Below are 17,572 nucleotides of genomic sequence, written 5' to 3' on the forward strand. Positions count from 1 at the left end.
CTGATTCCCTTGGAGCCTTTCTCCAAGCTCCATTCACCTGTTCCCTTCTGGTCTAGGGTTTGTGTCTCTGATCCAAAGCAGGCAGAAACCAGAGCCATAGCCAGGATTGTAAAAGTCGGGGGACTTTTTTAAAAGATGGAGGCCACCCTTTCCCATCCACTGTGGGGCTTGCCATTTCTCCTAAGCTTTCTGGGTAAGGGGCAAAAGCTGGAAGCTCTGAATGTGGCCATGTTGAGGCAGCCAACCCTAAAACTTTGGAGTCAAGAAAGGACTGCACCTTGTGTGCAAACAGTAAGGGGGAGGGGTTGCTTCCACCTCCCTCTCCCCCACCCTGGCATTTAAAAGAGAGTATGTGAGTTGGTTGGACATTAGCTGGAGGTTTTGCTGTGACAAGTCAGTTGGAACTTCCTGGTTTGCCTAGCTGTGATTTGCCTAGCTACACCTAGAGGGCTTTGGGTTCTGACACCCCCTCCTTTTGCCTGCTCCCACTGCTTTTCCTGTTACCCTTCCCATTCCTTCAACAGCAGCAGGGAATCCCTGATTCACAGATCCAGTTGCCAGCGGCCTCTGTGATTTCTCATCTGAGGCCTGTCAAGGTCTACCAGACCATTAAACTCCTTTGGAGTAATGACTATTTAACCCATCTATTTAAAGATATCTGCTCCTTAATTTCATAAGTTGCTTCAATGTAATTAAGAGATGAGGAGTGGGAGGAGGAAGAGGAAGATGATGATATTGGATTTATACCCCGCCCTTCACACTGAATCTCAGAGAGCCTACAATCTCCTTAACCTCCCCCCCCCCCCCCGCCAACAAACACCTGTAAGGTAGATGGGGCTGAGAGAGCTCTAACAGGTGCCCTTTTAAGGACAACTCTGGGAGAGCTATGGCTGACCAAAGGTTATTCCAAAATCTGCAATTGGAGGAATGGGAAATGAAACTAAATTCTCCCTGATAAGAGTCCACACACTTAACCACTGCACCAAACATAAGAACATAAGAGAAGCCAATGGCCCATCCAGTCCAACACTCTGTGTCACACAGTGGCAAAAAAACCCAAGTGCCATCAAGAGGTCCACCAGTGGGGCTAGAAGCCCTTCCACTGTGCCCCACCAAGCACAAGAATACAGAGCATCACTGCTCCAGACAGAGAGTTCCAACAATACGCTGTGGCTAATACCCACTGAAGGACCTCTGCTCCATATGCTCATCCATTCCCCACTTGAAGCTGTCTATGCTTGTAGCTGCCACCACCTCCTGTGGCAATGAATTCCACAGGTTAATCACCCTTTGGGTGAAGTAGCACTTCCTTTTATCAGTTCTAACCCAACTGCTCAGCAATTCCATTGAATGCCCACGAGTCCTTGTATTGTGAGAAAGGGAGCAAAGTACTTCTTTCTCTACCTTCTCTATCCTATGCATAATCTTCTCTACCTTCTCTATCCCATGCATAATCTTGTAAACCCCAAGTCAACATTTTTCCAAGCTAAAGAACCCCAAGTGTTTTAACCTTTCCTCATAGGGAAAGTGTTCCAACCCTTTAATCATTCTAGTTGCCCTTTTCTGGACTTTTTCCAATGCTATAATATCTTTTTTAAGGTGTGCTGACCAGAATTGTACACACTACTCCAAATGAGGCCGCACCATTGATTTATACATAGGGTTGCCAAGTCCAATTCAAGAAATATCTGGGGACTTTGGGGGTGGAGCCAGGAGACTTGGGGGGTGGAGCCAGGAGACATTGGGGGTGGGGCCAGGAGCAAGTTGTGACAAGCACAATTGAACTCCAAAGGGAGTTCTGGCCATCACGTTTCAAGGGACTGAACACCTTTTAAATGCCTTCCTTCCATAGGAAATAATGAAGGATAGGGGCACCTTCTTTTGGGGCATATAGAATTGGACCCCCTGGTCCAATCTTTTTGAAACTTGGAGAGTATTTTAAGGAGAGGCACCAGATGCTGCGCTGCAAATTTGGGGCCTCTACCTCAAAAAACAGCACCCGCAAAGCCCCAGATACTTGTGGATCCATTCTCCATTATTTCCTATGGGAATAGCTCTCCATAGGGAATAATAAAGTTCCCAGCAGATATTTCCCTCCCCTCCCCCCCTTTCTGATGATCCTGAAGTGGGGGGAGGGCCTCCAAACCAGGGGATCCCCTGCCCCCACCTGGGGATTGGCAACCCTATTCATATCTATAACTTGTGAAGAGACAAACCAGCAGAAGTACAGCTGAGCATGCATTCCCAACACAATCAGACCCTACAGAAGGAAAAAGGGCTCTCAGCAGCGGTCTCCAACAGACACATGCAGCTAGGAATCTGCATCCGAAGCACCCCACTTTCCCCGGTGCCCCTATCCTAGAAGCCTTCCAGGGTCAGCAGCCACTCACCCCCTCTCTGGAACGCAGGCAGCCTCTTCCGCACAAAGACAACCGCCAATAGCGGGCAACGACTCAAGCTCGCTCCACCGCCCTACGCCAAGTATTCCTCTGCTCGCTAAGCATTTTGGGAAATGTAGTCCGTAGTGGACTTCAAGCGTTCAGTGATCTGTTTGCCGTTCTCCCCCTCCCCTCCCCCCGCTTTCCCTTTTATGGCCAGCGGGGGGAGGAGGCTCCAAATCGGGGGTCTCCAGGCCTAGCGGGGGATTTGGGAACCCTATTTATACAGGGGCATTATGATACTGGCTGATTTGTTTTCAATTCCCTTCCTAATAATTCCCAGCATGTCATTGGCCTTTTTTACTGCAATTGCACATTGTCTCGACATTTTCAGTGAGTTATCTACCATGACCCCAAGATCTCTCTCGGTCAGTTTCTGCCAGTTCACACCCCATCAACTTGTATTTATAGCTAGGATTTTTGGCCCCAATGTGCATTACTTTGCACTTGGCCACATTGAACCTCATCTGTCACATTAACGCCCACTCACCCAGCCTTGACAGATCCCTTTGGAGTTCCTCACAATCCTCTCTGGTTTTTCACCTCCCTGAACAATTTGCCATCTGCAAACTTGGCCATTTCACTGCTTACTCCCAATTCCAAATCATTAATGAACACGTTAAAGAGCATGGGACCCAGTACTGAGCCCTGCAGCACCCCACTGCTTACCATCTTCCACTGTGAAAATTGCCCATTTGTACTCACTCTCTGTTTTCTATTAATTAGCCAGTTTTTGATCCACAAGAGGACTTGTCCTTTTACTCCATGACTAGGGTTGCCAAGTCCAATAAAAAAAATATCTGGGGGCTTTGGGGGTGGAGCCAGGAGACTTTAGGGGTGGAGCCAGGTGACATTAGGGGTGGAGCCAAAATCAAGGCTGTGACAAGCATAATTGAACTCCAAAGGGAGTTCTGGCCATCACATTTAAAGGGACGGCATACCTTTTCAATTCCTTCCTTCCATAGGAAATAATGAAAAATAGAAGCACCTTCTTTTGGGGCTCATAGAATTGTCCAATCTTTTTGAAACTTGAGGGATATTTTGGGAAGAGGCACTAGATGCTATACTGAAAATTTGGTGCCTCTACCCCAAAAAACAGCCTCCCCAGAGCCCCAGATACTCGCAGATCAAATCTCCATGATTTTCTATGGGAATAAATCTCCATAGGGAATAATAGAGTTCCCAGCAGACATTTCCTTCCCCTCCCGCTGCTTTCTGACGACCCTGAAGCGGGGGGATGGCCTTCAAACCGGGGGATCGGCAACCCTATCCATGACTCTCGAGCTTACTAAGAAACCTTTGATGAGGAACTTTATCAAAAGCTTTCTGGAAGTTAAAGTTAACAATATCTATTGGGTCCCCCTTGTCCACATGTTTATTCACCCCCTCAAAGAACTCTAACAGGTTAGTGAGACAAGATCTTCCCTTACAGAACCCATGCTGAGTCTTCCTCAATAACTTGTGTTCATCAATGTGCCTACTCATTCTCTCTTTGATAATGGTTTCTACCAACTTTCCCAGTATTGAAGTCAGACTGACTGGCCTGTAATTTCCCGGATCTTCTCTGGAACCCTTTTTAAAGATGGGGGTGACATTTGCTACCTTCCAGTCCTCAGGAATGGAGGCAGATTTCAATGAAAGATTACATATTTTTGTCAGGAGATCCACAAGTTCTCCTTTGAGTTCTTTCAGAACTCTTGGATGTATGCCATCTGGGCCTGGTGACTTATTAGTTTTTAATTTGTCTATCAGTTGTAGGACTACCTCTCTCAGCACCTCAGTTTGACTCAGGTCCTTCAACACCCCTTCCAAAATTAGCAGTTCTGGACTGGGCAAACACTTCTCATCTTCCACAATGAAGACAGAGGGGGGAAATGCATTCAGCTTCTCAGCCATTTCCCTATCCCCCTTCAGTAATCCTTTTACCCCTTGGTCATCCAAGGGCCCCACTGCCGCCCTGGCTAGTTTCCTGCTTTGATTTGCCACAGTCTGTGTTCCCTTTTAATAACCTCACTTTGACTAAATTTACATCGCTTAAAGAAATCCTTCTTACCTTTTACAGCTTCCATTACTTTGTTTGTTAACCATGCAGGCTTTTTCTTATACCCATTTGTGCCTTTCTTACTTGTGGTATATATTTTATCTGAGCTTCTAGGATTGTAGTTTTAAATAGCCTCCAAGCTTCCCCAAGGTCTTTGACCCTATTTACCTTTCCTTTCAGTTTCCTCTTCACATGCCACCTCATCTCAGAGAATTTACCCCCTTTAAAGTTAAAAGTGGTTGTGTTGGTCATTTGGGGCAACTCCCTATTTATATAAATGGTGAAATCAATAACATTATGGTCACTGCTCCCAAGCGGTGCAATCACTTTTACATCTTTCACCAGGTCTTGGGCATTACTTAGGACCAAATCCAGGATCGCCCCCATCCTTTGTAGGTTCTGTGAACATCTGCTCCATAGCACAGTCATTGAGAGTGTCTAGAAGCTCAATCTCTTTCTCCCAACCAGAACACATATTGACCCAATCAATCTGCGGGTAGTTAAAATCACCTATTATAACACAGTTTTTATGTTTAGCTGCTATCTTTAATTCTTTCATCATATTATAACCGTCCTTTATCTTTTGATCTGGTAGGCGGTAACAAACTCCTATCGTTAAATTTCCTTTTGGGCCCACTATTTCGACTCAAAGCATTTCTAGAAGGGAATCTAATTATCTGACCTTCTCAGTCTTACTGGACTGTACACCCTCTCTAACATACAGAGTCACACCCCTCCAACCCTTCGTTCCCTATCCTTCTGATATAATTTATATCCAGGAATCGCCGTGTCCCATTGATTCTCCTCATTCCACCAACTTTCTGAAATACCCACAATGTCTATGTTTCCCCCCCACACTAAGCATTCCAACTCCCCGATTTTATCTCAGACACTTCTAGCATTTGTATACAAACATCTACAATTTCCCCGGCAAGTTAAGCCTGCAATCTTCCTTTTGCTGCCTCGAGACTTTGGCAGACAGTCCATACTGTTTGCCACCATCTCAGTGGAATATAACAAGTTGGAATATAAATTAACAGCAAAAGTTTGGAATATCATTTTTAGAAATGTAAAACAAACATCAGAAGATGTAGAGATAGATCATAGAATCATAGTATTGGAAGGGGCTATATATCTAGTCCAACCCCCTGCTCAATGCACAATCAGCTTAGAGCGTCCCTCACAAGTGTTTGTTCAGCTGCTGCTTAAAGACTGCCAGTGAGGGGAAGCTCACTACCCCCTTCAGTAGATGATTCCACTATTGAACAACTCTTGTTGTAAAAAAGTTGTTTCCTAATATCCAACCGGTATCTTCCTGCCTTTAATTTAAACCCATTAGCGTGAGATCTATCCTCTGCTGCTAACAGGAACAACTCCCTACCCTCCTGTAAGTGACAGCCCTTCAAATCCTTAAAGTGAGCAATCATGTCCCCCCCCCTCCATCTCCTCTTCTCCATGCCTCCACACTCCCAAGATGGCATTAGCCTTGTCTGGCTGTTCATATTTAACTTACAGTCCACCTGTACTCCAAGATCATACACGCTATCCAGAAGTGTATCCTACATACAGAATGCATGTTCCTCATGATTGTTACCCAGATGTAGAACTCAGCACTTATCCTTGGTAAATTGCATCTTGTTCACAATGTCCACTGTCCCAACGTGTTCAGATCTCATTGAAACTATCTCTTTCTTCTTGTGTGTTTGCTGCTCCTCTCAATTTGGTGTCATCTGCAACTTTAATGAGTAGCCCCTCATCCAGATCACTGATACAAAGATTGAAAAGTTCCAGGCCCAGAACTAAGCCCTGTGGCATCTGACTGGACACCTCCCTCCATTCAGATGAAATGCCATTGACAACTACTCTGTGCATTTCTCCAACCAGTTCCCTATCAATCTAACTATCCTAGAGTCCAGTCCACAATCCTCTAGATTACCCATCAGAATGTCATGGGGAACCCTGCCAAAGGCTTTAATGAAATCCAGGTAAACAACATCAACAGCATTCCCTTGATCCAGTAAACTTATCACTCAATCAAAGAAGCTAGTCTGGTAGGACTTATTGTGAACAAATCCATGCTGACTTCCCTGGATCACCAAGTTGGAAGATGATGGAGGAAGGCTCTCTAGAAACTTCTTTGAACACTCTTAGGTGCATACCATCTGGCCTGGAGGATTTGTACTCATTTAATTCATCCCAGATGCCTTGCCTACTACCATCTCTAGATGAGCCTGTACTCTTCTTCTGGGGGAAAAACTGAGGCAAAATAGGCACTTAGTCTTTCTGCTTTCTCTCTGTCAGTTTCTCCATTTTCATCCAACAGTGGGCCCAATGCCTCTTTTATCTTGCATTTGCTCTTCACATATCTGAAGATTTTCTTATTGTATCGAGCCTCCCTGGACAGCTTTAGCTCACCATGAGCTATGGCCTCTCTGATGGCTGACCTACAGTACTTAGCAACCTGCATACTCTTCTTTAGAGGTATGTCCTTGCCTCCATTTATTGAACATTTCCTTTTCTCCCTTAACACATCACAGAGTTCGCCATTCATCCACATTGGCTTTTTGGATCACATACCATGTTTCCTTCTTGTTGAAATAGTAATGGCTTGAGCTTGCAAGAGTTCTTGTTTTAGGAGAGCCCACCCTCACTTACTCCTTTCCCTTCCCACAGTCTTGACCAAGGAATGATTCCCATCATGAATTCATTAAAGTCTGTCCTACTGAAATCTAACATACACCTGTGGCTACAAACTTCCTTGGTCCCCAAGCAAAAGGAATTCTAGCAAGACATGGTCACTTCCCCCTAAGGTCCCACCACCTTCACCCCATCTAACATCTCTTGCACGTTGGCCAATTTTAAGTCGAGTATGGCTGAGCTCCTCGTAACTTCCTCCACCATTTGATGAAGGAAGCTACTGGTCACACAGATCAGGAATGTGTGTGACTGTGGACGCTTTCCAGAGTTTCTCTTCTAGCACACATCTGGAAAGTTGAGGTCACCCATAACTACCAGGTCTTGTTGTTTGGGATACCCTGTAAAGTTGTTCAAGGAGGGCAGCATCCACCTCCTCATCCTGGTCAGGTCTGTAGCACACTCCTACCACAATACTGTTTGTCCTTCTTTCCCTTATCCAGATACTTTCCACTGTGCTGTTACCCTCCTCTTCCAGCATTTCTTGACAAACCCTTTCCTCACATACAGAAGAAGAGATTGGATTTATATACCGCCCTTCTTTATCTGAAGGAATCTCAGACTGGTTTATAATCTCCTTTCCCTCCCCTCTCCACAACAGACACCCTGTGAGGCAGGTGGAGCTGAGAGAACTCTAACAGAAACCGCTCTTGAGAGCAACAGCTCTGTGAGAAAATGTGACTGACTCAAGGTCACATCAGCAGGTGCATGTGGAGGAGTGCAGAATCAAACTGACCACTCCACTTCTTATTCAACCCTTTCAGCTTTCCTTTAACAACTCTTGGCTATCCACTACTACATTCCAGTCATGGGAATCATCTCACCAAGTCTCTGTAATGTCTACTAAATAATATCCCTGTGTCTGTATTAGAAGCTCAAGCTCTTCCTCCCAAGCTTTGGGCACTGGTGCATAGAAATCTGAAGCTCCACACCTTTGGCTTCATTAAACCTAGCCCCTTCTCTGTTGTTTGCGCTTCTTCATTTAAATCCCTATGCTGGTCATCTCCTTCACTTCGTGGTGTCAGCTTAAAGCCCTCTTGATGGATCTCTCCAGGTTTATGCCAAACACATTCTTCTCTGACCTTGACAAGTGAAGTCCATCGCATGCTAGTAGGTTATCATCCACAAAACCTAGCCTGTGGTCCCAAAGTCCAAATTGTTCCTGCCAGCACCACCAGTACAGCCAGTGGGTCACCTTCATTAATGTCTGCTCCCATTGTATTCCATTTCCTATGTCAGGAAGGAATGTGACAGGAAAGAAGATGACATTATACTCCTACAAGTGGGAACCCCCCAAAGACTTCCAGGAGGCATCTCATTTCCCGCCCTCTCACTATTTTTTCTTCCCCATTCCTGAAAGCCCTCATAGCCTCTCCCTCTTTGCTGCTTCCTTCTACGTTTGCCAACTGCCAGGTGGGGACTGGAGATCTTCTGAATCACAACTGATCAATTCACCTTAAGATTGCTAGCCCAAGGCTGGAAAATTCCTAGAGATTTGGGGGTGGAACTTTGGGAAGGCAAGATTTGGGGAGGGAAGACACCTCACCAGGGTATAATGTCATAGAGTCAATTCTTCAAAGCAGCCATTTTCTCCAGGAGAACTGATATTTGTCATCTGGGGAGCAGCTTTAATTCTGGGTGATTTCCAATCCACACCTGGAAGATGGCAACTCTAGTTCCACTGGAGGAAATTACTGCTTTGGAAGGTGGAGTCTATGGCATTATACCCCTCTGAGGTCCCTCAACTCCTCAAACCCCACTTGCTCCATCCACAAATCTCTGGGAATTTCCTAACATGAAGCTGGCAATCTTATCTCCTTCCCATCTGACAGCCACCCTACTTTTATCCATCCTCCAGGGCTGGTGCGTGGGATTCGGCCAAGTAGGTGGTGGCCTGGAGTGCCATCTGGCCTAGGGGCATCAGGAGGTGCCACCTCTCCTCATGTGCCGCCCACTGCATTCCCGACCTCGTCAAGGCTGCCTGAGCCTTGACAATGTCGGGGGGCATGGCAGTGAGCATGCCCGCTGCGTCCCTACCTCACCAAGCCTCGGTGATGTAAGGGGGCATGGAAGTGCGCTCAGAGCCCGGCTCTGAGTGCGCCTGCTGCCATCCAGGCATGGCTTGCCCTGTGCCCAGCCCTCTCCTGATTCAGAGGGAGCCAGGAAGAGGTCTTTCCAGCTCCCTTTGAAGCAGGAGAGGGCTGGGCACAGGGCTTCATGCCCTGATGATGTCACTTCTGGTGACATCATTGGGCCGTGCACACAAATAGACACCTTGGGGGGTGGGGATGGCCTGGGGTGCTAGAAACCCTAGCGCCGGGCCTGCCACCCTCTGTCTTAAACTCCTTCCTCTGTAGTATCTACCTAGGAAAACTGTGGCCCACCTGTATGTGCCAGCCTATGGCCCAGGCCCACTTACATGGCAGGGAAACCTCAAGAACTTAGTTTTCCCTGCATCCCTCTCTCCATGCAATTTCCTCTTTCTGTCATCCTGGCAACTCCCATAGTCTTTCCCCTTTACTCGTTTCATTCCCTCCTTCTCAACCATTCACCAACTCACCTTTTATCTGCCTCCCATCTTCAGTTATATTTATTCTTTAGTTATTTCATTTATACCCCACCTTTCTGCTAAGTGAGGACCAAAGCAGTCTACATTATTTTCCCCTCCTCATTTATATCAACACAGCAACCTTGTGAAGTAGTTTAGGCTGAAAATAAGTGACTTATCCAAAATCACTCAGTGAGCTTCCATAGTAAGATGGGTATTTAAACCTGGGTCTTCCAGACCCTACTCTGAAACTCTAACTGCTAAACCACAATGGCTTTCATAATGTGGCTGCTGCTGAACAAGAGCAAGCAGCCAGGCCTTGTTGAGGCATGCAAGTCAGGTGCTATCAAATCACCCAGAGGTTACTGCCAGGCCTACGGCTGCCAACCTCTCAGACCAGCTTACAATCTCCTTTCCCTTCTCTTCCTCACAGTGGACACCCTGAGTGGTATGTGGGGCTGAGAGAGCGCTAACAGAGATTGCTTTTGAGAGAATAGCTCTGTAAGAACTTGTGATTGACGCAAGGTCACATCAGCAGGTGCCAGTGGAAGAGTGCAGAATCAAACCCAGTTCCTCCCAGATAAGAAAAGGGGATATTTTTCTGTCTTTTGTTTTGAATAAAATACTTTCTGGCTAATACTAATTATTCCCTACCTTACCTGAAGCTAAGAATGACAAATGTGATATATGATGGAGGGATTTTTCTTCAGTTATAATACCAGTGACTTAGCAAAAAATGCTTAAGAATGCCAGAATCTCAGTTTAGGAAAAAAAATCATAATTTGATTGTTATAATATATGCAGTGCAACCCTTTGCATACCTACCTACCCAAAAGTAAATCTGATTGTTTTCAGTTGACTTTACTGCCAGGTAAATGTACAAAGGCAACTTTCTTAGTACATTATTCTATGGGTAACCAACAATGCAATACAAAATAACTATCAACATTTTAAGAGCCATAAAACAGATCAATTGAGACCCAAAAAGTACCAAGCAAGAAACTAAAAATGTTTCTTTCTGTGCACACAAGCACCCATCACTTCCCACTGCCTTAGTGCAGTGAGACTCATGCTGTTTAGGTTGTGAAAAAAATTTCATGAAATTTTATTTCAGCACATCACTGGCATGTTTCAGGTTGCCTCTTTCTTACTATGGTCCTAATGTCACAGGCAAGCACTAACGGGGTCAGATGAGGTGGAAACACCGTGCCTAAATGAGCTGGTGTTTGTGTAGGAAGTTGCTCATGGCCCCTTCAATCCTAGCCTTTGTCAGAAATCAAACTCTGTCAGAAGTTTTTGATTTCAACTACATATCTACAAAGGTCTGCATAAACAGAGAACTCTCCTCTGCTCTCTAATTTTGACAGGCAGGAAACTAGAGGATTTTCCTGGAAAGTAATTTCATAATTAGAGCCAAAAGTAAGACCTGATGTCACCCCAGTTCTGAAAATCCATCGGACAATAAGAAAGGATTTCCCTCAATATCTCACATTTTATTTCATATGGAGTGAGGCTTCCACAGATATGGTATCATAAACTGACTTACATCAATAGACCATAAACCATTTATTCAACAGCAGTGTTACTGACATTAGTAAGCAGGGAATATGCAAAAAAATTCATAAGCTTCATCTGCTGTATTTTTATGCAGTTATGATTTTTTTGCATTCTCTTTTTTAATTAAACTTTTAAAAAATGATATACAACAAATGCAGTCAAATATTCACAACATCTTAACCCTCCCCCAGACAAAAACCTATAATAACACATCTATACCATTATCCTTAGATCAGACTTTTAATCAGAGGGTTAAAGAGATTAAGATTCTGGTTCTGATTTAGAATACACTGGAATAGGAATCTTCTAGCATTGAGATTTTCTGTTAAAATAGGACATTGCAACAGGCATTCTGAACTTCTTTTATCAAACTCAAAACCAATGTTGTCATCATATGCTGTGGGAGTTCAGAGACTCACTGGTTGGAAGTCACTGGACAAGCAGATGAAACACATCTATGTTGCAAAGTAAAGGTGTTATAGTATTTCCCACTTGTACTCATAGGACTGCCTAGTGGATGGCTTCTGTAGTAGTGTTCTCACTAGAAACAGTTGGTCAAGTGACTCCTTCAGGCTAGTTGCTACAGGGTCAGTGATATCAAGACAGAACGTATCAAGACAGGGACAAGTGATCTATACGTTCCCAAAAGCAAAAATGATTTTGTTGTGCAAGGTAGGAAGAAGAGGAGGAGGAGGAGGAGATTTGATTTATACCCCACCATTTGCTAGCCAAAGGAGTCTTAGAGCAGCTTACAAATCTGCTTTCCCTTCCCCTCCCCACAACAGACACCCTGTGAGGTACGTGGGACTGAGAGAGCTCTCCCAGAACTGCTTGAGAAGAACAGTTTTGAGAGAACTTGTGGCTGAACCAAGGTCACATCAGCACGTGCATGCAGAGGAATCAAACTCAGTTCTCCCAGATAAGAGTCCTCAGACTTAACCACTACACCAAACTGGTTCTGGTCATCCTCTGTAATGCCTCAAAAACAAAACAACTGTTCATGGAAGCGTCACTGAGGGTCCATAAATGGACATGTACTGTGGTGCCTTGGCAACTAAGTATGTCTCTTCAAGTGTTACCTGCAGCATGTTGTACTAAATGCATCACTCCCAAGGGCAACATGTTCAGAGTGCTGGATGCTGTACCAGTTTGCTAGCCAATGTAATTGAAAGGCCCTCAACCCTTCCTCAAGCTGAAATCCCTTTGGTTAGAAGAGTCCCTCTCTTATTTTGGACTTAGTTGTTTTAATAGGTGTCCCCTTTTACAGCCTAAGTGCCAAAGGGACCTAAATTAGGGAGTCTCATAAAGACACCTGGATTCTGCCATGACATTGGAAATTCCCAGGGACAGGAGATGAAGGCATCACAAACTAAGTGCAATCTGTTCCAGCTCATGGTTCTCAATAAGACTTCATCCTTGATAGCAAATGACTTTTCAACACCGGGATAACGTGGCATATCCCAGAGGTGAATGACCAGCCCAAGAAAGTAGCCATTTCATTAGCCAATGCCTGCTTCATCTTTTCCATTATTTTGCTCAGTCAAGAAGGCACTCAAGCCATTAATTTATGCTCCATCCTGTTTCAAGAGCTATCATGATTCACCCAGACTTTTGTGTCATCACAGATCTGGCTCACTTCAACTTAATTTAAGTATGTTAGTCAAGTTGCCTCAACCAGGCTCATTATGCTCATGCATATTTAGCTCACAATAACCTAATAATGATATCTTCTCCACTTCTCCTCACCAAAGTTTGACAGCAATTAACTTTAACCCAGCTAGTGAGAATCAAGCTTGTTATCTTGGACCCATCATGTTCCTTGGAAAATGGGTTCCCATGTCCAGCTAAGGGACTCTTCCCCATAAAAGACCATCCCAGGTCAGTGAAAAGTGTGTTGTATTTCCGCTATCTGAATACCCCTGCAACTGTTGCAGGCTCCTCTCCAGACCTCAAGCCCAGGATTTCACATTCACGTCCCTTCCCTAAACCTTTCCAATTTCCTTCCATTTCCTTTTTATCAAGAGCACTCTTTCACACATGCGTGCGTGTGTGTGATTACTTAGGGGACTTAGTTCTCTGTGCTCAGTGTAGGTTCTTTAAATTTTTACTTCTTTTATTTTATTATGTTCACAATTTCACTCCCTTTCTTCAAACTTTTATTGTGGGGTACCTCTACTGAGATCCACCCTTGTATACACACACCAACATCCTGTACTATTCCTTTCTGGAACCCTTTTAAAGCTAATTTCCCCTTCTTTGGGTTGAGTTTGGGAAACACAGTTGATGTAGTACATGGTGATTGTGTTCTTCTGTGGCCACCTCTACCACTTGGATTTGCAGCCTGGGGACAAAGGCACAAAGTGACTTATAGATCACCTAAAGGTCCAGTTTGCTGATGTGTAACTTCTTCTCCCAAAGATGACCAGAATTGAATAAGTGAGTCCATGTCACATTGAATGCCTAAACCCCACCAGGAGGCATCTTTAATGATGATCAAGGATGGAGCAGGAGGAGTAAGTGTCCAAGTTCAAGTTGTGCCACAGCACCCACTACCAGAGAGAGCAGCATCTTCAGATACATGTGATAAGTTTTATCCTGGGAGTATGGGTTGGAAATGATGAAGGAACCATCAGATCTGTACAGTCTCATTTGGTATACAAAGATGGAAGCTGCCATGAGACCTAGGTGGTGTTGAATCTGCCTCCTGGATTGCAATCAAGGCTTTTTTTGAACAGGAACACACAGGAACACAGTTCGGGCTGGTTTGGCATCAGAAGGTGTGGCTTAATATGAGAAAATACCACCAGAAACTAATGCTGCACTTGTGAAAGCCCTTGGGGGAAACGGAAAGGCCCAAAGAACAATACCTTGCACTAATAATGTTCATTTCCCACTATAAATAGAAGAAAACAGCAGTGTTGCAGCATCTTTGAGGTCAATCAACATGTATCAAGATCCCAACGTCAGAAAAGGCAAGAACAACAGAACTTCTTGGTTTCAACATACTGAGATCAAGAATGGGAGGAAGAATTCTATCTTTCTTGGGATGCTGAAATACTTGGCATAGAACCTCTAAGCCCATTTGGGAGAGCATCTCTGCTTTTATCATTTCTTTCTGCAGAAATGAATCTATTTCTGGGATTTCGGCTGGGCTGGGTAGGGTAGACATAAACACTCTGGAAGCACAAGAGAACTCCATCCTAATCTGATGATAGTAAGTATCGAGTAGTTTGATGTCATGGCCTCCCAGGAGTTATTCACGGAGGTGAAGAACAGGAGACATATGTGTCCTGAGAAGTCGCAGTCTGAAAAGTCCTTGGACTGATGGTCAAAGAAGTAAGACTTTAGGAGAGGATGAAGACTTGTGACAGGTAGTTTGACAATTGAGGATACCTACCCATTCTGTTCAACTTCCCTCTGAGGCACCTGTCCTATTCATACCAAACAGAGGGGCTTAGCTTCATTGCTTCCTCAGCTGAGGACCCACCAACTCCATTGGAGTTTGTGACTAGCACCTTCCTGGGGGGACCTGCTTTGAGAGGCAGTAACTTCCCCCCATGCAATCTTAACCAAAATTGGACAGCAGGTAGAGGAGAGTCGGCTGGAGACTCACTGAAAGTTTGGCATCTCTAGCCCATAGGGAGACCATTCTATCACATCACAAACCTCAAGAAATAAATCAGTTTCGTAAACAGAAAGCTTTATGAAGTTTAATTTTGGTTCATGGAACCACATGGAACAAAATGAACCTTGATTTCCCCAGTTCCTGCCCATCCCTACTGCCAACTCCTAAGCTGAAGACTCCTGATTACATGAGCAGAATAACTGTCTCCTGTCTGAAAACCCAAGGATGAAGAAATATTATAGGAACCTTTACATGGAAAAGTAAACATAATGATCTCATCCAATCTACATATCAGCCCATCAAATGTAAAACATGCACTGGAAATAAGTTACTTTACAAAAGCCCAATGATGTAAAACTTTTTGGATTTATAAAACCAATACCCTCCTGTCTACTTCAAAGCTGTAAAGTTAAGCTGTATGAACCACCCCAATATAATGTTTTGACTCCCCCCCCCCCCGGAATGACTTTTAGAATAATTCTCAGGGCTGCATACTGCCAGGAATGTTTTATTATAATGGATTATCAATGCACCTTGCTCAAAGGCAGTCTTGCACACTGGTTAAATTCCTGTATCAGTGAATGAAATCTGTCCAATTCACAATTTTTACGTATATGCATCACCTATGCACCAAAAGAATCCTCCATATGCATAATGAAAACCGATCTGAATGGAGTCCAGTCTGACCTTATCATTTCACTACAAAGACAAGAATGAAATTTGTAATATTTGTAATATCTAAATAAGAAAGGGGAAGATAGTTTTCCAAAGGACCCCCAAACCACAGTAAAATGCTGGTATGAAGAAAGAGTTTAACCCAAACTCTGCATATCTGGAACTCATAATTAAGGAGCTGACAGAACAACTTCTTAACAGAAACAGTGAAAGAAAGATCTTGCCACTGTGATGCATGGTGCAATAACATCTATATAAAGTTACTGGTGTGTGCTCTACATGAGCCTGCCCTTGAAGACTTTTCTGAAGCTAAAATTGGTGTAGAATGCTGCAGCCAGGATGCTGACTGGAGTGGTTTATAGGGACCACACTACTACAGCTACCTTGGCTCCCAACTTGCTTTCTAGCCCAATTCAAGGTACCAGTAGTCATTTTAAAGCACATCTTAAGAACAGCCTTCTTGTATATGAATTTACTTGTCATTTACTTGAATTTACTTGAATTTACTGAGTCATCTTGAGAGACCCTGCTTTGGATGCCTCTGCCACCTGAGGCTAAATGGGAAGCAACCTGATAAAGGGCCTTCTCATGGTGGCACCAAAGCTTTGGAACTCCTTCTCCAAAGAGCTTAATTTGTCTCCCTCTGTTGCTATCATTTACCAGCAAGAGATGACTATTTTGTCTTGTTTGGCATACCCCCAATAACTGTTATTGACCCTGCTCCCTGGTTTTAGTGTTTACATTATTGGACAGTTTTACATATACTTTATTTTATTTATTTTGATGTGATCATCAAACTTTGGGGACCCATCAGGGTAGAAAGGCAGTATAAAATATTTAAAATAAATTATTGAAATAAAGATTTTAAAGCAAAGAGAGACTCACATCCCCCCCCCCCCCCCGCACACACACACAAAATCCATCATCTTCTGTGGACTTAGAATGGTATATAAACATTTCAGGTTATCAGAAACCAATGTGATATCCCACTAAAAAAGATACAAAATAAGACATATCATTATCATGGTATATAGTAATCACCAGATCTGAAATGGCTATCATGGGATGGCAGAGGAAAAAAAGTAAGTATGATCCTAACTTCTTCTGAATGCTATGTCACCAAGCCTCTCTTGCAGAGATTTTAGGGCAATCCATGCATATTGTTGACATATTGTTTTCAATTGAATTGCTATGATGTGAGAGAAATCAGATTTTGATTTCCTGGTAATTACACAGTGTGCATTATTGTGAATTTCACAAGAATCTGGGTAAATGTTCTTCATTTATAATTTAGGTAGTGAAAACTTGCAGTGTAGTTCTAAGCACAGTTACACTCTTTTAAATCCATCATCTTCTGTGGACTTAGAATGGTATAACTTGGCTTAGGATAGCATAGTTAGTTACTGTGCTGCTTGTAAAACACATAAAATCCAGATTAAACATTATTAATTACTATTTCCAAAACTGTATCCTTTTGCCATTCATTTGCTACAATTACTATAGCTGAATTTTGATGTTACTTGCTAATTCCAGTGCATAATTCCATTGCATAAAAACATCAGTATGATGAAACTGAATAGTAGCTTCCTAAAATCCACTTCTGCCTCTGGTCAATTTAAAATATTAGAAATTTATTCAAATTTTAATTTCTTATATATATGCATAAAAGAAAAAAGAAAAAAACCACTGGAGTCTACAGTGCACGCTACCAGTCATTGCGGGTGGGTAAACTGACAACATGTAACTGCATATTAAGACAAATGTAGAATTTAGACAAAGTATTCCATCTCTGTTCAGATGTATACTTTTAAACCTCAGGAACTGTTTTCAGTAGATGTCATGCCTTTTAACTTGAAAAAAGATAAGCGCAAATAAGCTCCCAATTGTCTCCCCAATATGTAAACCACATCTCGGGCTGCTGTCTCTGCTTTGCCTTTGAAGTTTCCCTGAAATGTCATGTGTTGTGAAGACTGCTGTGCATAAGCAAGACAATT

At 43.5% G+C, this 17,572-nt stretch overlaps 1 protein-coding gene across 4 annotated transcripts in view; it reads right to left on the reverse strand.

Moving 5' to 3' along the window:
* Positions 1-17,572, reverse strand: part of VTI1A (vesicle transport through interaction with t-SNAREs 1A) — a 421,333-nt gene that overhangs the window by 322,432 nt on the left and 81,329 nt on the right. The gene's annotated exons all lie outside the window — the stretch shown is intronic.

The sequence above is a fragment of the Heteronotia binoei genome, chromosome 6, assembly GCF_032191835.1.
Source record: "Heteronotia binoei isolate CCM8104 ecotype False Entrance Well chromosome 6, APGP_CSIRO_Hbin_v1, whole genome shotgun sequence".
Classification (NCBI taxonomy): domain Eukaryota; kingdom Metazoa; phylum Chordata; class Lepidosauria; order Squamata; family Gekkonidae; genus Heteronotia; species Heteronotia binoei.